This window comes from Otolemur garnettii, unplaced genomic scaffold (genome assembly GCF_000181295.1).
Source record: "Otolemur garnettii isolate 467f Iridium unplaced genomic scaffold, OtoGar3 scaffold00023, whole genome shotgun sequence".
Classification (NCBI taxonomy): Eukaryota; Metazoa; Chordata; class Mammalia; order Primates; family Galagidae; genus Otolemur; species Otolemur garnettii.
The window spans coordinates 11,506,346-11,515,134 of record NW_003852418.1 but is presented as its reverse complement, the minus strand read 5'-3'; the positions used below and the strand labels follow the sequence as shown (position 1 = coordinate 11,515,134).

Sequence of the window (8,789 nt, the reverse complement as noted above, 5' to 3'; positions counted from 1 at the left end):
CCCCCCATTCGATTTAAGCAGTCTTCATTTTCCACAGTAGTAAATTTTCTAGATACGTCTTGTAGACCTCAAAGTACTGGAAAGGAAGCTCCCATTCAAAGGCAATTTATCTTAAGATACTGTAAATGATACTAATTTTTTGTCCATTTGAAATACATAAGTTGTGCTATAACAAATCATCCCATCAAGTGTAACCACTGTCCATGTAGCTGAACTTCTGGGATCAAGAAAGTATATTTAAATTGGTTCCCATCATAACTGGTGGGGCACATCTAACTCAACTGTGAAAAGACACATCACACAATCACCTTGCTGCTGATTACCTGGCCTGGGGTCTCTGCCTTCTCTCGTTTCCCTTGCCCCTGTCTCTTCCCCTCCCTGCAACAGCCCTCTAGCTTGGGGGCTCGTTAGAGTAGACATGAAGGTTTCAGGTCACAGCCTGTGGGACTACTGCTGGGTGTGTGGGGTGCTTTGTCTGCACCCCTGATTTCTTTAAGTCTTAAATGATGCCCCCTTCCAAGCCATCATCCCCTTCCCACTCTCCTCCACTCCCACCCTTGGCCAAAGCATAGATTGTAACCCCTCTGCTCCCCTCTGAGATTGGCCTTCGGTGAGGAATTCAGGGCTTTCCCCATATCTTCTCTCCCCCACCTTTATCGAGGGGTGCTGCTTTCTCCTCCCTCCTCCTCAAGTCCCTCTTTGCACTGTCACCACCCAACACTTTCCATGACACTTCCTTGCTTTGGCCAAAAGCCATCAGGTAAGGTTGGAAAGAGTCTCTGACCTCCCTTGTTTAGTTTTGGAATCGCATTTATTCACTCCACCAGCCTAGGAAATGAATTGGGTCCTCAGCCCTGCCACCTCTGCTGTCATCATCAGCTGATGCATTTTTTTAGCTCAGGTTTTGATAAGGTGAACAGTCACCAGGATTACTCAGACCTGCCAGCTCTCAGAGTCCTTGGTAACTTGGAGAAAGCCCACATGAAGATACTTGTAAGCACACACCCTCTCTCTGAATTGTTTTATTTTCCTGTAATTGTTTTTGCTTTTAAAAATCAAAGAAGTTTTAAACAGGGCTTTCATTTTGTCATCCTTGCAATCAATTGGGGTCTAGTTTGGAATTTGACAACTGGAACAAAAAAACCTTGAATTCAGTGCATACTTTGGTTTTGGTGCTGCTGCTTCTCACGATCCAATCCTCAGCAGGGATCCAGAAAGAACTGGTGAGCACAGCTGATCCCCAAAATTGGCGGGCTTGACTTCCTGGCAAATGGCTGCGTTCTTTCACATTCTGTTCAGGACCACTAAATGCTGAAATGTGGATGCGTACCGAAATAAAAGCAATTCATTTGTGTACTAAAGGTTTTTTTTTTTTTTTTTTAATTTAGTATTTGTATAAAACCACCTTTTGAGCAGCAACTGTCAGAAGTCTGGAAAGCAATTGATGTTTCCATTAATCTTTTTCTGGGGAAAATGTTAGTTCTAAGGATTTAACATCCTGTAAGTAAAGTTTAACATAACAGTATTCCATAAGCAGCCTTTTGATTGTCAGACCATTGCCTGATTTTAATATAATAAAAAAAAGTGTGCGTTAATATTTACCAGGCTGTGCTCTTCTTCCTCTTGGCGTTTTAATTTTAGGGACATAATTTAATGTTTTAGATGTTTTCTGATTCAAATCAACATCCTAAAGCAGGGGTTGGCAAACTTTTTCAACAAAGGGCCTAAATTTGTAAATAGGCTTTTCAGGCCAAGAGGCAAAATCAAGGATATTATGGAAGTACTTAGATAACAAGAGAAAACAAATTTACACAAATTTTTTAATTGAAATTCAAAACAGTATTTTTGTGATGTTACTGGCCTACTACTGTGATGAAGAGTTTGCTTGCAGTGGTTCTCAACCTTCCTAATGCCACAGCCCTTTAATACCGTTCCTATGGGTTGCGACCCACAGGTTGAGAACTGCTGGCTTAGAGGATAACATTTTGCTTAATTTGGGCTCAAAGTTAGTGTTCCCTATCAGATCAGTTGCAAATTCATTCGAGACACCATATAATGGGCAGTGCCTGTAGCTTAGTGGGTAGGGTGTTGGCCACATACACTGGGGGCTGGCAGGTTCCATCCAGGCCCGGGCCTGCTAAAACAATGATAACTGCAACAACAACAAAAAAAAATAGGTGGGCGTTGTGGCATTCACCTGTAGTCCCAGCTACTTGGGAGGCTGAAGCAAGAGAATCAAGAAGCCCAAAAGTTTTTTGGTTTTGTTCTTTCAGACAGAATTGTACTACATCACCCTTGGTACAGTGCTGAGGCATCACAATTCACAGCAACCTCAAAAACCCTTGAGGTTGTCTTTGTTTAGCGGGCCTGGCAGGGTTCGTCAGTGTATGTGGCCAGTGCCATAACCACTATGATACGGGCAACAAGCCAGTAAGTCCAAGAGTTTGAGGTTGCTGTGATATGCCACAGCACTCTACGAAGGGTGACATAGTAAGACTCTGTCTCAAAACAAAAAAGACACCATATAAGATCAAGGCTACATTTGGCCCATGGACCATAGTTTGGCAACCCCTGTCCTTAAAAGATTTAAGTTTAGGGCGGGGCCTCTGGCTCAAAGGAGTGGGACACTGGCCCCATGTACCGGAGGTGGTGGGTTTGAACCCAGCCCCAGCTAAAAATTGCAAAAAAAAAGTTTTTAGTTTAAAAAAGGGCTCTTTGGGGTGGTGCCTGTGGCTCAGTGAGTAGGGCGCTGGCCCCATATACTGAGGGTGGCAGGTTCGAACCTGGCCCCGGCCAAACTGCAACAAAAAAATAGCTGGACATTGTGGCGGGGCTGCCTGTAGTCAAAGCTACTTGGGAGGCTGAGGCAAGAGAATTGCCTAAGCCCAAGAGCTGGAGGTTGCTATGAGCTGTGACGCCACAGTACTCTACCCAGGGCGACCACTAGTGAAGACTCAAAAAAAAGGGGTGGGGGCAGCACCATATGCTAGAGGTTACGGGTTCAAACCCAGCCCTGGCCAGAAAAAAGGCGGGGGGGCCCTTCTGGCTCAGCGCCTTATCATAGTGGTTATGGCTTCAGCCACATACACCAAGGCTAGTGGGTTCAAACCCAGCCCAGGATCAGGAGTTTGAGACCAGCCTGAGCAAGACTGGGACCCCATTTCTACTAAAAATAGAGAAACTAGTCAGGCATTGTGGCAGGCACCTGTAGTCCCAGCTACTTGGGAGGCTGAGGTAGGAGGATCACTTGAACCTAGGAGTTTGAGGTTGCTGTGAGCTATGATGCCATGGCACTTACCCAGGGCTTTTCAAAATGTTGGAAAACCCCAGAGCAAATTCAGGGCTAAATCTAGAAGTGGCACCTCTTCTGTACTGAGTGTCTCCCAAAGAGGAAAACAAGTCCTGTCTCAAATCCTAGAGCATGCACTTTGAACATTCTGATGAGTGCCCTAGGAGGAACTGGGCTGAGGGCCTCTGACACTGAAATAGAGCCACCGTGACCGCTGTCTGATCTCGTGGCATGTCCCACAGTTGTGTAACTGCCCTCCATTCTTGGTCAGAATTTTATGAATGAAGTTTAGGCCTAAACTGCTCATCGGGTTCACAGAGTCTGCTCTTGCCAGGTGACTTCCTGCTCACACACCTTCAAGCCCCCAATGCCTGTCCGGTTTGCTGTATTAGAGAGAAGGTGAGTCCACTCATAATTTTTTTTTAATTTATTATTATTTTTTTTTTTTTGCAGTTTTGGCTGTGGCTGGGTTTGAACCTACTACCTCTAGTACACAGGGCCAGCGCCCTACTCCTTTGAGCCACAGGTGCCGCCCAGTCCACTCATAATTCTCACTGTGTGGAACTCTGGGATACAGGGAGGTCTCCATAGTGACCTGACAAGTTGCAGGAGGTGGTAGATATAGAAGGCACTCCCTCTCCCCGGTTTACCAACGGCAGAGCCAGCCATGGGTCTCTGCTTCCCTGTGACCTCTGGCCAACTCCCTGGTCTGGGGTGAGGCAGGTCCCTTGAATGGATCTCTGCTCAAGAAAGTTTCTGGGGGTGGCGCCTGTGGCTCAGTGAGTAGGGCACCGGCCCCATATACCGAGGGTGGCGGGTTCGAACCCAACCCTGGCCAAACTGCAACCCCCACCCCAAAATAGCCAGGCGTTGTGAGGGGCACCTATAGTCTCAGCTACTAGGGAGGCTGAGACAAGAGCTTATAAGCCCAGGAGCTGGAGGTTGCTGTGAGCTGTGACACCATAGCACTCTACCGAGGGTGACAAAGACTCTGTCTCTAAGAAAAATAAAGTTCCTGGGTCCTTTGGGTAGGGACCCGTTGGCAGCTCTGCCACCTCTAGGTGTGATGTTGTTCAGCGGCATGGATGGTGTCAGGTAAATGGACCAGACCCTGCGGGTTCTGTGCTTCTCTTGCTGTCCTGCAGGGAACCCTCCTTGGCTTCTTCCCTTCCCTGTCAGGGGACACTCTGGGGACGAGTGGACCTTTCTCTGCTTAACGTCACTCCCTCATCATAGAACTACAAAGGAAGTTCAGGATGCGGCATTAGGGGTTTTCTTACTCGGCAGAGGAGAACCAAGCAGAGGCGGCTTGCGAAAACATCTTTCTTTCCAGTTTGAGAGAGAGAAGCCGCTGGCCTGGGCTGGCCGTACACAGCTCTGCGCTCCAGGGCTGATAGCAGATCTACTCAGACTTCCTTGTGGGAGTCTGCACAAGGTCACGTGCCATCTGCACTCAGAGCCTTCAGGGGACTGCTGAGGGGACCTCGGCAGAGGGGAGATGGGTCTATGGTGACTCATTGTTGGTACTGGTGCTGTCACCGTGATCAAGAAGGCCAAATCTTTGGGGTCCTGGCATGTGTCTGATGCCACACAGGTGAGTAGGGACAGGTAAGTGTGAAGGTGTCACTCGGTACTTGGTCCATGGGCTCAGTTAATACCTGATCTTTCTGATTTTCCATGACAAGCTATAAATACAGATTTATTTTATTTATTTATTTTTTTTTGAGACAAAGCCTCAAGCTGTCTGGTACAGTGCTGTGGCATCACAGCTCACAGCAACCTCCAATTCCTGGGCTCAAGCAATTCTCCTGCCTCCACCTCCCAAGTAGGTGGGATTACAGGCACCTGCCATAACAACTGGCTATTTTTTGGTAGCAACCCTCCTTGTTTGGCGGGCCGGGGCTGGATTTAAACCCGCCAGCTCAGGTGTATGTGACTGGCGCCTTAGCCACTTGAGCCACAGGTGCTGAGCCATTAAGGCAGATTTTTAAATCTCCCAACCTTTGTGTCAATTAACAAAATTGTCACATCTCATGCAGAACAAAGTAAATTCATTCCTGGGCTGAATCCAGCTTGCAGGCCACAGCTGAAATGGCTACATGGGGCCCTCTGTCACCAACTGCCCCCAGTCTTCCCAAGATTGTCAAAGTAGCATCCCCACGACCTCCAAGAGGCCTGTGGCCCCTTAGAACATGTTTATGAGCCCCATGAGAAACAGACCCACGGGCCACTGCACCACTAGGTACCATTGAGAAAAAAATGCTGCCACTTAGAAATGTAAGATACTATTAGTTGTAAGGTATGTCCCAGTACCAGGATCAGCACCTGTGGCTCAAGTGGCTAAGGGGCCAGCCACATATACCCAAGGTGGCGGGTTCGAATCCAGCCTGGGCCCGCCAAACAACAATGACGGCTGCAACCAAAAATTAGCCGGGCGTTGTGGTGGGTGCCTGTGGTCCCAGCTACTTGGGAGGCAGAGAGAGGAGACTCGCTTGAGCCCAGGAGCTGGAGGTTGCTATGAGCTGTGATGCCACGGCACTCTATCCAGGGGGACAGCTTGAGGCTCTGTCTCAAAAAAAAAAAAAAAAAGTCCCAGTACCAGAGGTGTTAAGGTTCAACAGTGTTCACGTCAGAGTCAACAGAAGGCAGGATGTATTTGTCGGTCCTGACACAAGTGGACTGGGAGGCGGCCACACTGCGTGGGAAGGCCGGGACCACTAGAACGAACCTGAACTGTAGAGTCCTCATTTTTGTTTTTGTTTTTGACAGAGTCTCAAGCTGTCGCCCTGGGGAGAGTGCTGTGGTGTCACAGTTCACAGCAACCTCCAACTCTTGGGCTTAAGCGATTCTCTGGCCTCAGCCTCCCAAGTAGCTGGGACTATAGGCGCCCACCACAACGCTCAGCTATTTTTTTCGTTGTTATTGTTGTTTGGCAGGCCCAGGATGGGTTCGAACCCACCAGCTCTGGTATATGTGGCTGGCGCCCTAGCCGCTTGAGCTACAGGCGCCAAGCCAGCCATTTTTGTTTTTTATTAAATAGAGACTGCATAAACCTAGAAAGTACCTCAAGCAACAGAGAGGGGAGGGAGTGCAGGGTGAAGCCTCCTCCAAGACTCAGCCCCGCCCCTTCACATGCCCTCCACTTTCCTCCCCTGAATGTTTTTCTCCAGGTCCAGAGCTGCGCCTAGGGCCCTGCCCTGCACCTGGCCAGCTCCATGGCCTGCCACCACCTCGGGGCCAGGCCTTTACTGCTGGGCCCGAGATGGTCTCCAAAGTGGGACTGACCAGTCTTAGGGCACGTGTGTGCGAGCATATCTTTGGAATAAAGTCCTAGAAGTTGAATTCTCCATTCAAGGACACGGGCTTTTGTTTGTTTATTTGTTTGTTTGTTTTAAGACAGAGTCTTACTCTGTCACCCTGGGTAAAGTACTATAGCATCAGAGCTCCCAGCAACCTCAAAACTCTTAGGCCCTTTTATCTCAGCCTCCTGATTAGCTGGGACTACAGGCACCCACCACAGTGCCTGGCTAGTTTTTCTATTTTTTTTTTTAATTATACAAAAGGATTTATTTAAAAAAACAGTAAGACACTACTACATCATGACACTGTCACACTGTAGTTTTTCTATTTTTAGTAGAGACTCTTGCTCAAGCTGGTCTTGAACTTCTGAGCTCAAGAAATCCACCCATCTCGGCCTCCCAGAGTGCTAGCATTACAGGTGTGAGCCACCACGCGGAGCCTGACATGGGCATTTTTAATTTTGACATTTTCAAATTGCCTATGAAGAAGTAGCAGCTCTCCCTCCCACCAAGGATGCAGGCCCAGGGGTGTGCCACACACTCTCTGTGAGCACGCTCCGTCTTTGAGCTGCACTTGGTCATGATCATTTTATGCAGACGAGACTGTGTACCCTTCCTTATGGTGAAAAGCAAACTGTGTCCTTTGCTCGTCTGTTTCCTTGCTGATCTGCAGAGTGCCTTATATAATGAGTTCTTGCTGTCTGAAACTGTCATTGGCAGCAAAAACAAGTGACTGTGGTGCAGCTTGGTGGGGACAGCTAACCAGTGGCCACCTATGCCAGCCACCAAGTGGCCCCGGGAGATAGGTGTGTGGGTGCATGTGCAGTCAGATTGTATACTCTGCTCTCGTGGTCAGTTGGGGACATTTTCAGTACCTCCCTCAAGAGGCTGGAAAGTGGCGTGGCGCCTATAGTTCAGCAGCTAGGGCACCCGTCACATATACCAGAGCTGGTGGTTCCAACCCAGCCTGGGCCTGCCAAATAACAATGACAACTACAATCAAAAGAATAGTTGGACATAGGGTGGCGCCTATGGCTCAAAGGAGTAGGGCGCTGGCCCCATATGCCAGAGGTGGCAGGTTCAAACTCAGCCCCAGCCAAAAACTGTAAAAAAAAAAAAATAGCTCTATAGTCCCAACTACTTGGGAGGCTGACGCAAGAGAATCACTTAAACCCAAGAGTCTGAGGTTGCTGTAAGCTATGATGCCGTGATACTCTACCCAGGGCAACAAAGTGAGACTGTTGTCTCAAAAAAAAAGACACAGGCCACAGTGGCAGAGAGAAGCCTTGTAGGCCACCCACCTCCGGAAGCTAATGGCACCTCCCTACCTTGAGCTTCACCAAAAGGGAAGCCACCACCACCAGCAGCCCAGCCCAGGATGCTGTCTAATAGATGGCAATTGATGCTGCATGAAATTCCTTTTTTTTTTTTTTTTTTGCAGTTTTTGGCCAGGGCTGGGTTTGAACCCACCACCTCTGGCACATGGGGCTAGTGCCCTTTGAGCCACAGACGCTGCTCCTCCCCCCTTTTTGTTTTGTAGAGACAAGATCTTGCTACTTTTGCCCTGGCTGGTCTTGAACTCTTGGCCTCAAGCAATCCTCCTGGTTGAGTGCTCCCCAAATGCTAGGATTACAGACAGCACAAACCACCACACCCAACCTTTATCTATATTTTTAAAATACATCAAAAGTAAGAACCAATTGTCTAGAAGCAAATGCCAAGTAAATAATAGCACAGGTGGGACTCAGATATGGCAAAAAATCATGTGGAGCTGGGTGCATGACTGGCATTGGGAAACATATACAGATTCATCGTGCGGTTTCTGTCACAAATGAGAATGATATATTGATATTTATTATCTGTGCTCTCCCCACCCCACTAAAATAGCTTCAGGCCGGGGGCAGTGGCTCACACCTGTAATCCTAGCACTCTGAGGCTGAGTCTGGTGGTTTGCCTGAGCTCACAGGTTTGAGACCAGCCTGAGAAAGAGCGAGACCTCAGGGCCGGGCCCTGTGGCTCACACCTGTAATCCTAGCCCTTGGGAGGCCAAGGAGAGTAGTTTGCCTGAGCTCATAGGTTCAAGACTAGCCTGAGCCAGAATGAGGCCCTGTCTCTAAAAATAGGTGAGCATTGTGATGGGCACCTGTAATTCCAGCTACTTGGGAGGCCGAGGCAAGAGAATCGCATAAGCCCAAGAGTTT

The 8,789-nt window shown here is 48.4% G+C and overlaps 1 protein-coding gene across 1 annotated transcript in view; it reads left to right on the top strand.

Annotated features, from left to right (window-relative positions):
• UBE2V1 (ubiquitin conjugating enzyme E2 V1) overlaps positions 1-1,595 on the top strand; it is a 33,090-nt gene extending 31,495 nt beyond the window's left edge. Inside the window, exon 4 of the mRNA XM_012803815.2 lies at positions 1-1,595. This exon is cut by the window's left edge and continues 191 nt beyond it. The gene's annotated coding sequence lies outside the window, so the exon portion shown is untranslated.
• The last annotated feature ends 7,194 nt before the right edge of the window (positions 1,596-8,789 follow it).